Below are 20706 nucleotides of genomic sequence, written 5' to 3'. Positions count from 1 at the left end.
AATTTACGACCAAAAGTTTATATTTATTTACTATTTATGTAATGTATGTTCTTAACCATTTTCAACGTCGTTGATTATATCGTACACTAGTATGAAGTTCATTTGTTGCTGCGATCTAAGCAGAACATGAAGCCATTTAAGTACGATTTGCCTTATACAGTGCGAAATAATGTATCCGTTGTTCAATTTCGTTTTAATGAAAGGAGCCTCTCACGTATCTAAATGGCATCATGTGCCCTTAGCGATACCACACTTAAACTTGTTAGATTATTAAAAGTAGATTTATCTAATTGTAAACGATGTCGGCACTATATTTTTTTGTTCTCAGTTTTTGAAGTTAGGGTCTTTCACCACTACAAACTGAAGTCCCACGGTGGTATTGGATAATAACATCTAGATTTATCTAATCGACATCGGTTGACCAAGTGATAGGAGCGTTGTAAGACGCTTTCAAAGGTCAGTGGTTACAACATCGCTCGGGAACCGATGGGTTGCCTGGTTAGCTTTAGTCATAAAATTATGTAATTGCGCACATGGTACCTAATGTAGTGTGCTCTGTACAACGAATGTACGCTTCATAAAAGTTCTTTTAGAAACAATTTAAAAATTTATGGGACTTGTAAAAAAAAAAGGATATATGATTCTACTTTGACTTTTTATTTACTTCTAAATGTAGGTTTCATTATTTAATTATACACGTATTTTTATTTTAAAAACTTATATAGGCTTTCTTGTATTTATTTTTGATATATAGGAAGTAGCAATAATTGTTACTGAATATTCATTGTATTTTAATTTTGAGCATTAAACAAAGAACAATGTTTTCTTACATATAAAGAAAAACGCTATGGATTAAATCAACAGTAATACGCCATTATCAAACGAATATTACAGTTCCAATATTAAGCCGCTATGTGACGTATCCAACTTGGTGGTAGCCTTAAGAATACTTTATATTCCTCGAGCTTTTATGTTTAAAATAAATTGGGTTTTCTATAGTGGACTTAACAGCACCCTAGCATTTTCAGAACCCACAGATTTTTTTCAAAGCAATGGCTATGTTGTATACAAGCAAGGGTTTATAAGCGCAATTGCAGTAATTATTCCTACATTTACAATAATAGTTTGCAGCTTGATGATAACAGTAAAATTAACACTTTCTTACAAAAACATGAAGAAGTTTTCTTCGACCGATGCATCTTCAAAGAGAAATAAAGATGTGCGATCTGTTAAAATAACTCTAACTGTCTGTACATGTATTTTAATATTTGTTCTTATTCCAACAATCACATTAAATGGAATTATATCCGACAGAAGTTTAGTTTCAGAAAACTACACATACGTTATATATTATTTCATTTATTTGATCTATCAAATAAACTCTTTAGTTAGCTTTATTATTTACGTTGTAATGAGCCCGAAGTTTGCCACTACTTATAAACTAATATTCTTATGTACTAAGCCGTGATTTAAAAAAAAAACAATTAAAAGCATAACTTATCATAACTAACTCTATCTACAATTAAATGTATGTTAATGTTTAGCACAGTCTGTGTAAAAATGCAAATCTACACACAATTTTTGAGGAATTTTTAATCTTAGCATGAAAACATAGATTTAAGCATGACATTACGTCACACAATTTTATGCTTTACTCAAAATAGGTCAAGTAAACAATATATTCTTAAAACAATGCAAAACATTAAAAGGAAGTTATTTAAAGCTTATATCGGGTTTTGGACTTTAATTTTCAATTACTAAACACCAAATATTTGTACCAAATAAATTGTAAAACGCAATTTAGTAACTTTAAGAAAAAAGACGATTAGACTCTTCTGCACAATTTAGTTATTGCGAATTAACATTTTCTGTATATTTAAAAAATGTGGCGCTAACTAAAACATAAATAACAAAGTTTCTTGAAGCATTAAATTGATTTAAAAAAAACACATCAACAAATGTATATATACATATTGAACATTTTGAGGAAATAATTGTTCCTACTTTTTCTAAGACAGCAATTGTATTTATGGGAATTAAAATAAATAATAAAACACAAAAGCAAAGTGTTAAAGTACCATAATTATAAGTGGCATAATAATATGAGACACGTTGAAATTATAACTGAAAACGTAGTTATAATTGTTTGGTAGTATATAATAAAACCACCACTGAAAAGAATTTGGTTCCATACACTACTGGAATGGTGCTGTTAGTGCCGTAATAAAATACCCGTTTATGTACAAATTAAAATTGGATGGGATATAGAAAATACCTACAAAAATAAACGTGGCTAGGACGTATTTCCAAAGACTTCAAAAATCGAAATAATTGGAATCACAAAGCAGTTTACAACAAACACCTTGTTCTAGAAAATCATTCGAAACTTCACAAAACTGTATATCAGCTAATAGTATTAGACTTTAGTTTTTACAGTTATTTCACCATTTATAAATGACATTGTCTATATTTCGAATATAATGAATACGTGAATAGACAAAAGTACCTAATAAACGTATACAAAATTAAACGGATTAACGGATAAGTAAGAAACAACAAAACAAAGAATAGAATAAAGGAATTAACAAATAAAACAAGGGAAAACATATTAACTAGCAAGCGGATAGATGATAAACTATTTTAAGCCTCTAGTTTAGAATAATAACTTTACATTTTATTTGCATATAGTTACTGTATGGTCTTGTTTTTTACTAGGCCTTCACTTAATTCAGATGCAGACGGTAATTGTACATATTGAGGCAATTTATTGTAATTTTTTGTCTTTTTTAACTTTTCTTGTCGTCTTTTATTAGGGGTTTCTTATAATCTATATATTTTTTTTTCATTTGAAACACTACAAATTATCTAAATTACAAATTCAATACAACGTGTAATCAACCAGTTAATGATAGCATTTAAACTAGTTACACCAGTAGTGGTATTTGTAAATATAGACTACCCACAAGTCGTATCCCATTTACGTATTAGAATATCTGAACATTATTATGTTATATTTTATATCTTACAAAAGAATTTATGTACTTTTTTAAAAATCTTTAACTATAAATAAATAGTTTTTCAAAATTATAAGAGACTAGCTTTATAATTATTATTTTTTTAGTGTTACTAATTGATATCCATGCAACACGTCCTCTCGCTGTATTTAAAAAATAAATATTTATATCGATTAACCTTTTTTGAAAAAGCTGTATAAAGAGCCAGATGACAAACCGAAAATATATAATAAAGTAGTATGATCTTAAGACAAAACGATTCAACGTAATAATAGAAATCAGAAAAAAAGTAGAGGAAAATAGTTTTAAAAAAATACCATTAAATATTAATACTGTTAACTAGTTCTAATATATAAAAATAATGGTTTGTACTATATTACTAAGGTAAGAACAGCATTTTTATATTTTTGTTTGGATGGATGGATAGATGGATGGATGGATGGATGGATTGATGGATGGATGGATGGATGGATGGATGGAAGGATGGATGGATGGATGGATGGATGGATGGATGGATGGATGGATGGATGGATGGATGGATGGATGGATGGATGGATGGATGGATGGATGGATGGATGGATGGATGGATGGATGGATGGATGGATGGATGGATGGATGGATGGATGGATGGATGGATGGATGGATGGATGGATGGATGGATGGATGGATGGATGGATGGATGGATGACTGGATGGATGGATGGATGGATGGATGGATGGATGGATGGATGGATGGATGGATGGATGGATGGATGGATGGATGGATGGATGGATGGATGGATGGAAGGATGGATGGATGGATGGATGGATGGATGGATGGATGGATGGATGGATGGATGGATGGATGGATGGATGGATGGATGGATGGATGGATGGATGGATGGATGGATGGATGGATGGATGGATGGATGGATGGATGGATGGATGGATGGATGGATGGATGGATGGATGGATGGATGGATGGATGGATGGATGGATGGATGGATGGATGGATGGATGGATGGATGGATGGATGGATGGATGGATGGATGGATGGATATATAGAGTAATATATTATATGTTTAACCTGTAATTACAACTGATTACTTTCTCTCATCCTCATCTATTTGATACACTCTGTCTGGATTTTCTGTAAATGGGTGGGATAATGAGTGGTGGAAATAAAAAATGAATTAAATATATCGTACGTTATTTGTTTGCAGTTCTCCTACAAGATCTTTTAAGACTCCCTTACAACCTCTGTGGGGTGACCACATTAGTACAGCTCTGTCTTATAATCTGTTTAGTTAATATTGAATTACTGTTAAATAGTTTTAAAATTTCAGTTTTAATTTTAACCAAGCTTTCATTGTTCATTCACTTTGCTAGACTTTATCGGTTTTTTTCGTTTTGATTTACTTTGTCAGTGCACATCACCTTTTAGAAATAAGGTAACTGTTGTGACATGAAAGATTTCAATTTCTACATATTAATATTATTTGGTCTTTGTTCATTATAATAGCTACCACATTACCAGAAATCATATCATAATGATACAATAACCGAAGAAATTCAACCCCCCCAAATAAATGGAATTAGTATTGAAAATAATAATTTTAACAAAGCGCAGGACTTTAAACTCAGGTTAATTGTCTTCCGGAATAGGGAGTGGGGTGTTTTATTAACAATGAATGTGAAATAATTTTATATTGTTTCTATTGTTGTGCTAGCAGATATTAACGCACGCTACTTTATTTTCTAGGTGTGTCATGGGCAAAAATGAGGATGATGATGATTTAGAAATTTATTTCTTTTTTTTAGTTGGCCTATAACATAATTTTTTTATTGAAACATCTAATTTAGTCAAATTTCATCAACAACGGGCGTTGATATATTTGTCAAGTTTTTAAAAAAATGTTTGGAAAAATCGCTCGCCCTATGACGAACAAAATAAGATAAAAAAAAAATAAAAAAAAACTACGAATCAAGTTTACTAAAATCTTGTTAAAATGCATATTCTTATGCACTAAGGCATGCACAATACAGAGAAATGTATCAGTAATTATATAATAAGTGTATATCTAATTTTCTAATTTTAATTCTTTTAAATGCTTCTCTTCGTTCAGTTTTAGTAAAATAAACATTATTAAAGTATCAAAATAAGAGTAAAAACATGAATTTTAAAACAGAAAACTTAAGCCTTCTATTAAATGATACACAATTGTATCGAAATGAAGGACAAACAAAACAAACAGTGTACAGTATTTCTGACGAGGTGTTCTACATCATAGACATGTTCATGATGAGATTTCTTATTGAAATTCTTATTTTACTTGGAATCCTGGGAAACAGCGCCACAATAAGAATTTTGGTCTACAACGGTTTTGCATCAACATCAAATATAGCTCTAACAGCTTTAGCAGTGTCGGATTTGTTCTATTCAATAACAAACTTGTTGATATTCGTGTTTAAATACATACAACTGTTCAACTATTACACAGCTCAAACTGTAGGTGTTATCATGTATGTTTCTATATATTATTGGAACCAATGTTCAGTATCCATCAGCATCTACCTTGTTTCAATTATTGCCCTTGAGCGAATGATTGCTGTTTGGTTTCCCTTTAGTGTAACCCGCATCATTACACATGTAAGAATGACCTGCATTTGTATCACAGTTTATGTTGCAATGTCACTCGTTTATGTGCCTTATCAACTCATGGTAACAGTTAGATGGACTACAATTACAATAGATGGAACCAATATTACATTTGGTAATTTAATGTATACTGAATTTCACTTTAATAATGGCGACTTCTACGATTATTATCGTTTGTACTTTGCTATAACCATTACTGTCATTGTTCCTGCAACAATAATCATCGTGAGTTCTGTGATGATAATTGTAAGACTAACCATATCAGCAAGAAATGTTAGAAGCATGTCTTCAATAAAGTCATTGGATAAAAGAAAAATTGACATGAGATCAATCAAAATAACTTTAACCTTATGTGTCACTTTAGTTGTCCTAGTTTTAATTCCTTCAAATACTTTTGATTTTGTGTTCTCTTACGGAAAACCTGGTGTGTTCGATCAAAATACTGCAAGGACAATTGAGTGGACTCTCTTTAATATTTTCCAGCTGAATGCTTCAATTAATTTTATAATATACGTAACTATGAATTTAAAATTTTCAAAAACGTATAAAAAACTATTCTGTTGCTCAGTATAAATGAACATAGATATAAAAAGGCCATAGGGTATTGCTTATTTCAAAAAACGATAGACGAAGAACACGTAGTTAGATCTTCTAACATCCCGTCATCAAAATGATAATAAATATTATATCATCTCAAGGTTGAGAGGAAATAAAAAAAGTGTTTATATCCTCGACAGGATGTGAGAGGATATAAGCACTTTATGTATTTCCTCTAAAATATTACGAAATGATCCTAGAAAAATAAGACTCCGATGTAGATCTATACGTCAAAGATACTTATATCATTAATTTAGTTACAATTCTTAATATTTGTTATGAAAAAAAATGAATACTGTTTTCTTAAACGTTACATTTGCACTAATAAGCAAAAAAATAAAATAAAAAACAGACAGGTTTTGAACGTAACCTTTATTTAATAGCCTCGACTTTAGTAAAAGATAATATATTTAACAATAAACTACTGCTTACATTTTTAAAAACTTTCACTTATATATATATATATATATATATATATATATATATATATATATATATATATATATATATATATATATATAGTTAAACTATAAAAAATGTGACAGTTTTTAAGTAAACAGTTGCAAACAGATCTTTAGCAGCACGTTTAGAAAACCAATTTTTAGGCCTATGCATAATTTTAATAATTTTAAAATAAAACTTAAAGTGTTAAAAACGAACGAATTTTTAATTTTATTAAATATCAATATTAGTAAATATAATGCATACATTATAATTCACAAATTAGTGTTTTACATGCCACTTACGGTTACATAACATTTTAATGGACCACTGCCACTCATTTAATGTGATTTAAATCTATCGGTAAATCTCAATGACGATAATAAGTCATTCGTATTATATAATATGTGCATAATATTTCTTTAATTAATGTAATTTAAATCGATGTGCGATCAGTTAAAATAACTCTCACTGTTTGTACATGTGTTTTAATATTTCTTCGTATTCCAACAAACACACAAAATGGAATTATATACGACAGAAGTTTAGTTTCAGAAAACTGCACATACGTTATATATTATTTCATTTATTTGATCTATCAAATAAACTCGTCAATTAACTTTATTATTTACGTTGTCATGAGCCCGAAGTTTGCCACTACTTATAAACTAATATTCTTATGTACTAAGCCGTGATTTTTAAAAAAAGCATAACTTATCATAACTAACTTTTTCTACAGTTAAATGTATATTAATGTTTAGCACAGTCTATGCTAATTTGCAAAGCTACACACCATTTTGAGTAGTTTTTAATCTTAGCATGAAAACATAGATTCAAGCATGACATTACGGCACACATTTTTTATGCTTTACTCAAAATAGTTCAAATAAATAATGTATTCTTAAAACAATGCAATATTTAAAAACATTAAAAGGAAGTTATTTAAAGCTTATACCGGGTTTTGTTCAATATCGTATAATATATTAATATAGTAACGTACTTTCTTTTAAGTAGTTAATGCTAATACATGCATGTACTATATTTTTTATGTTTATTTTAATTTTAAATTTGAATTGTCTATGATTCAGTGTTTACCTAGTGTTTAAGTTTAATCAAAAGTGAATTTGATCCTACGCTTCACAGATTTGCCGCTCATTGAGGCAGATGATTTTAATATGCACCTATTTTTGTTACCTCGCTGTATTAATGTGTAATGTATTATACACAATAACCGTTACTATCCTCGAATTGAATCTCACACCTAGTGTTTGTGGTAGTTGTGAGTTCTAAAATGTCGGAGAAATAAAAGCCTGTAAGTGACATTGATACTTATGTTAGCGCTTCTAACAAGAACAACTTGAACTAACCGTTACATTCTAGACACATTCACTAAGCTAGCCTACTTAAAACATCTAATTCATTCATTATTTCATAGACTACTTAATGTATAAGAATATTTATGATTGCGATATCTTGTTTACATTTATTATTATTAGTATTATTATTGTTATTATTATTATTATTATTATTATTATTATTATTATTATTATTATTATTATTATTATTACTACTATTACTATTACTATTATTATTATTATTATTATTATTATTATTATTATTATTATTATTATTATTATTATTATTATTATTATTATTATTATTATTATTATTATTATCATAATCATTAACTTCGTCATGATCTCCATAAAATTTGTTTTTAAGGTAGTAGGTACGATAATTATGCAGTTTTTTGTACATTTTGTAATAGTTTTTTTACTTGAATAAGAAATAATAACGCAATCAATGAACTTTGTGTAAACAGCTTTAATTAATTTAAAATACAGAGTGTAAAAAATTTGAAAACAAAAAAAAAAAACATTCTTTGTACTACCATGTTGTAAATTTAATTATAGTTATAGATAATGCCCTTTGTTGTCGCTCTTGTTTGCAAAACATAATTTGTGTTAAATGATGTCTTAAAATGTATTTTCAATTACACATCTGTATAGACATTATATGCAATATATATTATATGTAAGATTATACACTTTTTCAACGTTGTAAACAGGTTATCCATGAGTCACTGCTTTGAAAAAATGTCATAATTTATGCATCTTTAAAATATACATTTTGAAATATCACATCCTTACCACAATACCAAAAAGAAACCACCTGTTATTTCTTATGAAATCTTCATTATTAGCACCAATTAGTAAATGCAATTTTAAAGTGTTTTTCAATATGTATTGATGACAACACTAAAATAATACAATGGGCTTATGTGTTTTCCATAAAATATAAGGAAATACCATAGAAAATATTACACTAGAATAAAGCGTCATTGTATTGGGTGTGGGTGCTGATAGCAAATAGTGAAACCATTTGAACTTTTAAAAACACCATGATTACGTGATAACTATACTCATATCTGTATTTCAATGCATTTTTTAACCCAATGGTTAAAGATGGATTTTATAAAAATAACTTGTTACAAATGGAGGAGTTGCCATATCACATTGGTCCGATATATATCTCAGTTACGAGTTAATACTGGATTCTTGTAAACATTGTTGCTTTAGGTACATCAATCGAATTTTCTTAAAGAAAGTCCCTGAGTTTGTTTTTTTTAATTTTACTATAATATGTCAAGAAATCACGATTCTAAGCTCGTCGATACTAAATATGTTCATGTAGGCACATAACAAGTAGCAATAACGTAATGCGCTTTAAAATGTTAGACTTCCACTTATTTCCAAAACCCAAAATAATGGCATGCAGGATAAGTTATGTATGTAAAAGCATTTGACAAACATTCAATCTTTTGAACTAAACACTGAGAATAAACACTTTTTTTCCTACTTCAAAAATGAGTACATTAAAGTTGACTTTAATGAAATAAGCTTTTCTACTTTATTGACAAAAATTGAAAGTTTAGTAAAAAAAACAACAAATTATGGACATTTGAAACATTTACAGATAAAAAGCATACATGATAATTACATCAAAATCTAGGGGAACAACGCTTCTTTCAATTTAAATAATATGTATTCCAATGGCATGCGCTTGTAACGCACGTTTAATCAAAGTGAAGGTGTTACAGTTCATCGATGAAATCTAAAAAAATTAACTGAAGTTAAATTATTGAATGGATTTATAATAGCTTTAATAAAAAGGAAACAGTCATTTTCTGCGACTAGCCTTGGTCGATTGTAGTGATAATTAAAGTGTTATTTTTGTAGAACTCCACCCATTGGGGGATGATCTTAAACAACGATCTTCTTTAAGGCCACTGCTACACTATTACATTTCTAGTCTTCTTTTTCTTCTTTATTCTTAATTTTAGTGTTGAAAGGGATTACATCCAACACAATTAAGTATACGGGACAACTGATTTCAGCCTGCTTTTCTTTTTGAATCTGCTTCCATAGTCTTTGGCCAACCTAGAACAAACTAAGAGGGCTGCAGTGGTTTAATTTTAGCGTTGTCTCTCCTAGAAGAGGGTTCGAAATCGAGACTTTTCGGTTTAGCTACCATGAGCTTTACGGACTCGACTACGCCTACCTCTTTAAACAACGATGATCATTATGAAGATGTTTATAAAGAATGTAAGTCATTGCTTCGGGTCTTTTAACATTAAACATATTTATTCTGTTGTGTAAAAATTATTTTTGCTATCCCACGAAAGGCTATTCAATTCTGCTCTCGTAACAGTTATTTGTAAAGAAGTTCTTTTTAAGGAGTTGAATGGGGTGGGGGGCAAAATGGCCGTGCGAATAACCCTTAAAAGAATTTCGTTGATTCATTCCCTTCAGTAAATGAGATATTATGCAATATCCAATCAATATAAATTACGTAGAGTAAGAGGGCTTAAAATAAAATTTTAATGAATGATACCAAGAACTCACACTATAATAAAAATGAAGTGAAAATCTATATAAAAATGGCTACGCGGGCGAAAACCGCGTTTTCGGCCTGTTCGATCCCACGTTTTGATTAGATTTACAACAATAACAGCAAAAACTAAATAATGAGCAATGTGAATTTTTTGTTAAATTAATTTAAAAAAACACAATTTGACAATAGAATAAATTCATATGCGGAATGTTGTTTCATGTTCATTTTTGATGTCCTATAAATATTCGACAAAAAGCATGTCCAAAAAATTATATCTCTAAATATTTTGTAGAGTATATAAAATATTAACCCAAAACGTTTAGACTCTTCTACACAGCTTAGTTTTTACCTAATTGCTTATGAATTGCAAAATAACATTTTTCTGTATGTTCTATAAAATTTGGGGCTAATTAAAACATAAATAACAAAGTTTATAGAGGCATTAAATTGATAAATTAAAAAAACAAATGTGTATACAAATACTGAACACTTTAAGGAAAATACCGTTCCCAAATTTTTTAAGACAATAATTGTATTTGTGGGAATTAAAACAAATAATAAAACACACAAGCAAAGTGCCAAAGTTATTTTTATGGATTTGATATCTTTATTTCTCTTTGCTCGTGCATCATTAGATGCCATTTTCTTCATCTTTTGATAAGATATTTTTAATTTTACTATAATCGTAAGGGTACAGAATAATATGAAACACGTTGGAATTATAACTGAAAACGTAGCTATAATTGTTTGGTAAGACTTAGTGAACCCATCACTGTAAAAAAATTCAGTTCCATACACTTTTGGAATGGTGCTGTTAGTGCCGTAATAAAATACCCATTTTATGTAAAAAATAAAATTGGCTGGGATATAAAAAATTCCTACAAAAATATACGTTGCGAAGACAAAGCATCCTATTCTATAAGGCCTAAGCAAAGATGATGCGAAAAAAGGAAAACACACAGCTATCATCCTCTCTGTAGCTATTATCGTCACCATGTAAATTCTAATACAAACAGCGTACTGGTTCCATGTATTCAAATAAGACCGGTAAAACGCGTCAACGTAAACAGCGACTTCAAATTTAAAGTTAATGACAATGGCTGCAAGCCTGCTCCACAACAAAGTCAGTGAGAAAAATAAATCGCAGATAGCAAGCCCTATCAATATAATGTTTGTTGCTTCGTTTAGTCCGTTATAAACCAAAATAATAATTGTCATAACATTTCCCAGTATTCCAAAGATACACATAGTCGGTATCAATGAACAGTCTAATATAATGCTCGCTGACACTAACAAATCTGAAGTCACACAAGTAAGTAGTTGAAACAGGATTTATTTTGCTGTCATTGCGTGGTGCAGACATTCTTATGTAAAACAGGAACACCGTATTGAAGTTTGTTTAAAAATGTTTATGATATATAACAAACGATCCGTTTTGAATTATGTTTTTTTTATAAAATCTGTAGGCTATGTCGTAATATATTTTGTTTATGAAATTTAAGGTTATCTAAAGTTAACTACTTTATAACTCAAGAAACATGAAAAAACGGGTATTATATGTACAAGTAATGGTGGCTGATCCAATCGAGTAGATTTTTACCATATAGTTTAGATTGTATTGATCTACACCACACAGGAAAGAAAGGGTAAAGCAGGGCAGTAAAAGCCTTCTTATATTAAGATCCAGTCTGCACCTCACCCCATCGAAACCCCGAGTAAAAGTGCTAATCAACTTATGATGTAACAACCACTGATGTTCTTTGATAACAGATAAGCAGAGGATTCCTCTCACGTAATTTATGATCAACTTGGCCCAGCGGGGAGAAGATCAAATAGAAATTTATTTCACTGCTCGTTCCTCAAATTTCCTTACTTCAATAGTGGCGGAACTAGAAACACTCCCCCCCCCCTCCCGAACGATGTTTTTCGTAATCTCTTCCTATATGAAAATGGTCTACTAATTTATGTTAATATATATATATATATATATATATATATATATATATATATATATATATATATATATACATATATATATATATATATATATATATATATATATATATATATATATATATATATATATATATATATATAATTTAAGTTGGGAAAACTAATTACATCATTAGCGGGTATAGATCAAGGGCAATGTGGTAGGTATTTTAAATACTGCCTTTTATTTATTTCATACATTAAACGTACTGTTTACTTGTTGTTTTTTTTTAATCAGACAGTTGGCGTAAATAAAAGACATCTTTATTCGGGAACGGGAACAGGAGTTCCCGCAGGTTATTATATGTGTATTTTGTTTTTGTGTGCACGAAAGGGGAATTCGTTTTTGTCTGTCACACCAAACATGATGAACGTCGTCCTTTTTTTTTTACATAACCATAGTGCGTACCTTTTTTAAGCAGACGTTTCAACAGTAAATTTAGCAGTGTAAAACTTTACTACGTTCTCGATTGTATAGGTAAGATCGAAGAAAAAATTTATTTTAAGAGCTATGTTTATGTTTTATAGCTTCAAAGTTTTGCACTGCAATTTATTTTAATCAATAACAGTAAAGAAGCCAACTTCTAAAATGTCCTCCATGTTTACTTTTATCTTTTCGTTTGCGGATAAGCTTGTAGTATTATAGTCCTTTACTAAATTAAATCAGGCGCATCCGCCTGTGCCCCTGCCTGGGCTATCATGTGAGCGCTATCGTGCTTAACTTCGTTTTAAACAGTGCGATGGACTATGGATAAGAAAGATTACTATAGTCTTTAACTGAATCGAATCCGGGCGTCCTCAGGCGCCCCGAAAGGGTGCTATTTGGCGCCCAAGGCATACCGGTGTTTGCTATGGCGCCTACATTCGTTTAAGTGAGCGCATACGACTAAGAATAAGTTGGGGTACTATAGTATTTACTAAGTAGAATCAGACAATTTCTCCGCCGCCCCAGCATGGTGTGATTTGGCCCCCGGGCTGGACTATGAGCAGTATGCTTGTATGTTTGCATTTAAGTGTGTGTTTATTTGCTTTGTTTTAAGTTAGTGTTTGTGTTTAGGTTCGCGGTTGTGTTTCTATTTGTATTTTTATTTGCTTTTTTCTTTTCGTTTGTGTTTTCTTTGTGTTTGGGTTTGTGTTTGTGTTTGCGTTTCCGGTTGGGTTTGTGGTTTGCGTTTGTGTTTGTTTTCGGTTGTTTTTTTGTTTATGTTTGTGTTTGTGTTTTGGGTTTTCTGAGTGTTTGTGTTTGCGGTTCTGTTTGTGTTTGCGTTTTTGTTTGTGTTTTTGTTTGTGTTTGTATTTGTGTTTGTGTTTGGTTGGTTGTGGTAATGGTTGATTCGAAAAGTAATATATTTCCTAAACCCGAGCAATACCGGGTTTATGCTGAATACTAAACACACAAGCCATGATCCTTTACAGGATTTTCTGAGAGGCAAGTGCAGAGCCTGTCCTTGGGCGCTAGTGCTAAATAAAAGTTGTATGCGGTTCGACACGGTTCATCCTATTACCATACTACTTTTGGAATTGATTAGAATACTCAAGAGGAGGTTTCTGTCGAAAAAAAGTGTTTTATTTCGCAAGGATGGCAACCGGGGAGGGTAAGATTTTATATATATATATGGTATATAAAAATTAAAACTCGGATGCAGTTCGACACCGTCCATCCGAGTAAATACAAATGCAGACGGAAATAATAACGGAAAACGCAAAACAAAAACGCAAAAACAAACGCACAAACAAACACAATCAGAAAAGTAAATGCAAACAAAAGCTAACACAATTACAAACACAAACTAAAACATACACGTAAACAACAACACAAGTTGCTAACGAAGATGACATTTATGAACGGCTTCTAAAAGTTATTGATCGAAAATAATAATTAGTAAACCCTACATGAAATAAAAAGTAGTATTTAAAATAGCTGTGTTTTACCTACCACCGTGCATTTTATCAAACCATGCTAATCATATAATTGTCGTTTTTTTAACATTAAAAAAAGGTAATTTATTTCTGCGTTATTTTTGTGTCATATATAAAGGAAAGTAAATAGTACAGAGGGACGTCATTTCTAAAAAATTACTTAAACAAAATTGAAACTTTTTAAAGGGTAATACATTTATTTTAATTCTTTGCATATTACGTACGTCAATTATTATGTAAATTGTAAAAGGAAAATTTAATTTTCAAATAATCAGTATTAAGTTGTACAAAAATTAACACAGCGGTGATTAATTCTAATACACATGTCTTTTACAAATATATACAGAGAGACATATATATATATATATATATATATATATATATATATATATATATATATATATATATATATATAATTAGCCGTACTTATACAATTGTCTTATAATTAAATGTAAGATTAGCAACAACTGAATAAGCTGGCAAAATTTAAGAATATAGTCTTCATATTTGACTAAATGTCAAATTAATGAGTATTAAAATCTAGCAACAAGGACTTAGAAATATTCGCTTTATACTGTGTCATTGAATTTAAGGGTATTTAATTATACCCTTATATTGTAGACTATAATTTACAGATTATTCTTAATCATTTATCTTCATCCAAAGCTATTTCCGCAATTTTTTACCAACTATATTTACTAAAAATTGTATCCGTCGCTATGGTAAGGATAATTTTGTCCACGGTTTTCATCGAGATATTATGTGTGTATTTATTTTGTAAGAGAATAATTTACGACCAAATGTCACTACTAATAACTATTTTAGTAATGTATGTAATTTACCATCTTTAGATGTCTCTTTTTTTTACACTAGCAAACGCCTAGCAAGTTGCCGTGGTCTAAGAAGAACAGATAGCCATTTTAGAACACATTGGGTTATAAAATAGAAAGTACTTTGTCGGCAATTTTACCCAGTTTTAACTTAATGTACAGTCTTTTACATATATTTTTATTCAGCATTTTAATTTCAGTTGTTTTTTTATGTCTTAATTCCTGAGATTCTGGATTTATTTGTTTATGTGCATAAAACAGAAATATTTTTTACGTTTAAACTTATACAACAATAATGGCTGAATACAACAATAAATCGCCTTTATTAAATACCAGTGTTGTAGACACTGTCTATAGAACAATGTGTGACGTATCCAACAACTTTGTTATAATATCAAGTCTGACTTTAAACTGTGTCATTATTCCTATTGTTTGTGTTTTTGGAATCATTGGAAATGTAATGACCATTATAATTCTGACTTATAATAGACTTAACGAATCAACAAACATTATTTTAACAGCACTGGCTGTGTCGGATTTGTTTTTCTCAATAACTCAACTGGTGTTAGAGATTCCACATATTATAGGTTTCTTCAATGTTCCGTTAGCAGCTACCATGTCTACCTATGATACTGTTTACATATATGGATGGAACCAATATGCAGTGTGTATCAGCATTCACATGGTGACACTGATAGCTATAGAGAGGATGATAGCTGTGTGTTTTCCTTTCATGGCCTCAGCTCTCATTACACCATTTAGGATCAAATGCGCAGTTATTGCTATATATTTTGCAGATGGAATGCTTTACATCCCGAGAGCTTTTATGTTTGAAATAAATTGGGTTATCTACATGCAATTAAACAGCACCATTGCATTTTTAGCTCTGACAGATTTTGTTTTTAGCAATGGCTATGTTATATACAACCAAGGAGTTATAAGCACGATTGCTGTTGTTATTCCAACATTTACAATAATAGTTTGCAGCTTGATGATATCAGCAAAACTAACAATGTCTTACAGAAACATGAAGCTGTCTTCATCAGATGCAATAGCTAAGAGAAATACAGATATCAGATCTGTTAAAATAACTCTCACAGTGTGTATATGTGTTTTAATGTTTGTTCTTATTCCAACAAACACTTTAAATGACATTATTGGCGACAGTAGTCTATTTTCAATAAACTGCACATACGTAATAAATTATCTCATTTATTTGATCTATCAAATAAACGCGTCAATTAACTTCATTATTTACGTTGTTATGAGCCCGAAGTTTGTCACAACTTATAAAAAAATATTCTTATGTACTATGCCATGAAAAAAGATGGTATACATTAATTCTTACGTAGCAATCAATGATTTTGTTTTAAATTTCCTATAGATTAATTTGTTTACAAACTAAAGTTACAAAACAAGTTTAAAACAGAATAGCTTATCATTGATTAATTAGATCTGCAATGAAATATAAATTCATAATTAGAACAAATTAGGAGTTTCAAATATTCGTTTTGAAAGAATGGAATCAAACGATTTGGTTAAGAACTATGTGAAAACGTATAACTTTTCTTAGAGAATAACTAACTAGTATATAGTATATAGGTATTGTGCATTTTTTTAAATGGCCTAAATAATATTAGCATGAACACGTTGATTACGCTTAAAATAAGGACATACCTATTTATCTCTTGCACTCATAATAGATAAGGAAACAAATTATTCCTTGCAAATAACAATAAAATACTATTGCATTAACTATTGATGGTAGTATTGTAATAAAGTGATGTGTAGATACTGTCGTGTTATGTTTAAAATTCTATTGAATGTAAATTATAGAATATGTATTTGGTTTTGATTTGCTAGTCTAACTAAAAATACACACATTTTTTAATAAAGTATACAATATTTTAAATTATTAATTGATTCTGATTAAATGTTAATGTTTTATTATTTATGATGAGTCACCACGTGAATTAGAACCTTCGCTTCACAGATTAGTTACTTATAAGAATGATGAAGTATCGACCACTTACTTTTGTGACCTAACTAAATGAATTATTATTGTAGTATACTTAATAGCCTTTAATAGCCATGACTTGAGAAACCTAGACTGATATATTTGTGAATTTTATATTCATGAATTCTGAAGCATCTGACGATAAAAACATGTAAAGTAGCTTTTAAATTAATTTTCTGTCAGCGCATCTAACCACAAGAACATGACCTTACCATTACATTCTAGACAAATCATAAAAGCGAGCCCCCTTAAAATATTTACATATCTAATTCATTCCTTAATTATTTAACTACTAAATACACAAGAGTATTTATGATTGGGATTTTTCGTTTATATTATTATTATTACTATTTTATTATTACTATTATTGTTGTTGTTATTGTTCTTTTTCTTCTTCTTCTTCCTTTTCTTCTTCTTTTTCTTCTTCTTATTATTATTTCTAAAAATATTGTTCTTATTGTTATAAGTATTTTTTTTTATATTTTTTATTCGTAAATTGTGGAAAGTATAGTTTGCCAAAATAAGCAAAACATGTATGCTTGTTTTCACAAAAAGTACTGACTCAGCGTCACGTCTAAGATCATTTGCATAAAATTAGAAACAACACATTATATAACGAAGGAATACATTTGTATATATATATATATATATATATATATATATATATATATATATATATATATATATATATATGTGTATATATATATATATATATATATATATATATATATATATATATATATATATATATATATTCTCTGTTTTATATTTTCTCGCTTCAAAAAAAAAATTAACAACAAGCTTACACGTCCAGCCTTTTGATACAATCTCAGAAAATCACAAATTCAACGCCGCTTCTTATGATAACATTTGATTGTTACCAATGATGTATTTTTAAATGACCTGCATTTCTACCATCACATATCCCTATCGTTGTTATAGTAACTGAAGCACATTGCATCATACAAAGGAAACTCAGGCCTCCAGTGCAAATAAATCAAGCAGGTTAGGGGTGAGGTGGAACACTCGTCCTCGACAGCACAAGTGTTATGTGTGTCGGAGCACTGTCCTTAGTGTATGAAGAAATAATTTAGATTGAACGTAGGCGCCATAGTCTTCTTCTTCCTTCTTAATTTTAGTGTTGGAATAGATACCCCCCCCCCCCAACTTGCTGTGCTAACTCTGGGCGCTAAATCACACAGGAGCGTTCTATTAAAACTTCGAAAGTAGCCTACAATTGCGATACTAAAGGTTATTGTGTTTACACACACACACACACACACACACACACACGCACACACACACACACACACACAACTGAATAAGCAAAATGATGAGACTTTTAAAAAGTTTACTAGCCGTCGGTACCCGTTACACGTAAATTATATGCTTATATTTTTTAATGTTATACTTGTTTGAGAAAAATATTTTATAAAATAGCTATTCGTCAAAACACAATGTGCTTTTCTACACGTTGAACGATATAACTGAAAAAGCAAAGAAATTAGTAAATAGCTAAAAGTCCGACACATTAAAAATAACTTAGGCTACTAATTAAATTTAAAAAATTAGAAGCAGATTATATACATAATAAGTCAACACAACATCATATTAAATGCACACACTGATTAAGAGACTTAAATGTTTCCGGTATAAACCCGGCTGTCAATGATATTCATTTTTTTTAAAGCAATTTGTATTACTTTTGGCCTAGAAAATTATATACATTTCTTAGCGTACGTCTTGATAAGTAGACCTATAGGTCTATTTATTTCATTTTTTAATATTCTAAAATTGTAAAATGAAGCCATTAGTTGTGTTAACTGTCCGTAGTTTAAACATGTTTCATGTGACGTCATTCTTTATTGCGTTCTTTTATCAACAATAAACACTTTTCCGGTTGCATAAGTACAAGTGTGTTTCTACATTCAAATATGCCTTTATAAGATACAATTTAGTTTATACATTTAAAACATAGAACATCTAATTTTCAAAAAAAGTTAGTATCTTTAAGTTCTCCCCATACAGCGTTTAAAATACTGATCACATAGCCTCAATAATGTTGCGGACAGAGAGAGAGAGATAGAGAGAAAGAGAAAGAGAGAGAGAGAGAGAGAGAAAGGGAGAGCGAGAGCGAGAGAGAAAGAGAGAGAGAGAGGGGCTCACAAGGGCTTTTATATATTTGGATGTCAAACCCATATTGAAATTTCCATTAAGCGCAACTAATCTTTTTTTGTGTGCCCAAGACACGTATTATTATGCATAATAATGTGTGTCTATAAAATCAATGTGATGTAGCAATAAAATGTTAAGTTTCATAAAATTTATAACATTTAATTTATTGACTTTCTTTTTTTCCACCTTTTAATTTAAAAAAAAATAATTTTGAACCAAGTTCTACAATGAACAATCAATTGGGTATTTTACTCTTTTATAGAATGTAGACTAAAGCAATAGTAAGTATAATGTGCAAATAAATAGTTTGAAATAAATTGTTTACAATGAAACATATTTGATGGTAAACCACTACTTCCGGTCAATTATCTATCAGTATTCAAGTTATAGGCTTTTGAAAAATTGAAAGTAGAATAAGTTCCACTTCCGGTTACCTGAAATCGCTGAAAATTTGATACAGATCGCCTGCCTCGAAGGAAATAGAAAATAATAACGTCTATTGAAAATATATGCTGTAAGCGCTTCCACCCCATTAAATTTTATCAACCCTACCCTCTGCGAATGGTTCAAGTGCCTCCCAAATAAACGTGTCTGAAAGAAACCCTGACGAATATCAATTTACTAATTCTAATCATGTTTACATTATTTGAATATCTTTTGTTATGGTTCTATAGTTAGTGTATCCGTAATACAATTTATTTTACAAATTAATATTTTATTTTTAGTAACACCGCCTGCTTACTAGAGCTGTGTGAAATTTTGATCTTGAAAAGTATTTTTAGAATATAGTCGAAACTTTGTGGATTAATACTGAGATAAGCATTTGTGAAAATTGTGCATTTTAATTATTGTGCTTAGGTACGGATGTCTCTTATATGTTTAAATATAAAATTATATGATCCTAACGTTAAATTTCGTTAACTACATCAACATCATTTCAATGGGCATTGCACATTAGAATAATAATTGTTATATATCATATTTTTTTTTACTTTTAGAGGAGTTTAATTATTATATTGATAGTAAGGTTTTATCATTTTAATAAGGGATTTTAATTAATTTATTTTTTGAAAACTTGAAAACTTTTTTGTAAGTTTTATAAAATTTAGAATTAAAAGTGACGTAGATAATAAAATTAATTGAAGCGTTTGTCTGATAAAATATTTGTACCAGACAATAAAATAGTGAC

The sequence above is a fragment of the Physella acuta genome, unplaced genomic scaffold (genome assembly GCF_028476545.2).
Source record: "Physella acuta isolate Inbredline_101_S28 unplaced genomic scaffold, ASM2847654v3 ptg000206l, whole genome shotgun sequence".
NCBI lineage: Eukaryota > Metazoa > Mollusca > Gastropoda > Physidae > Physella > Physella acuta.
Note: the sequence above shows the minus strand (reverse complement) of the source record.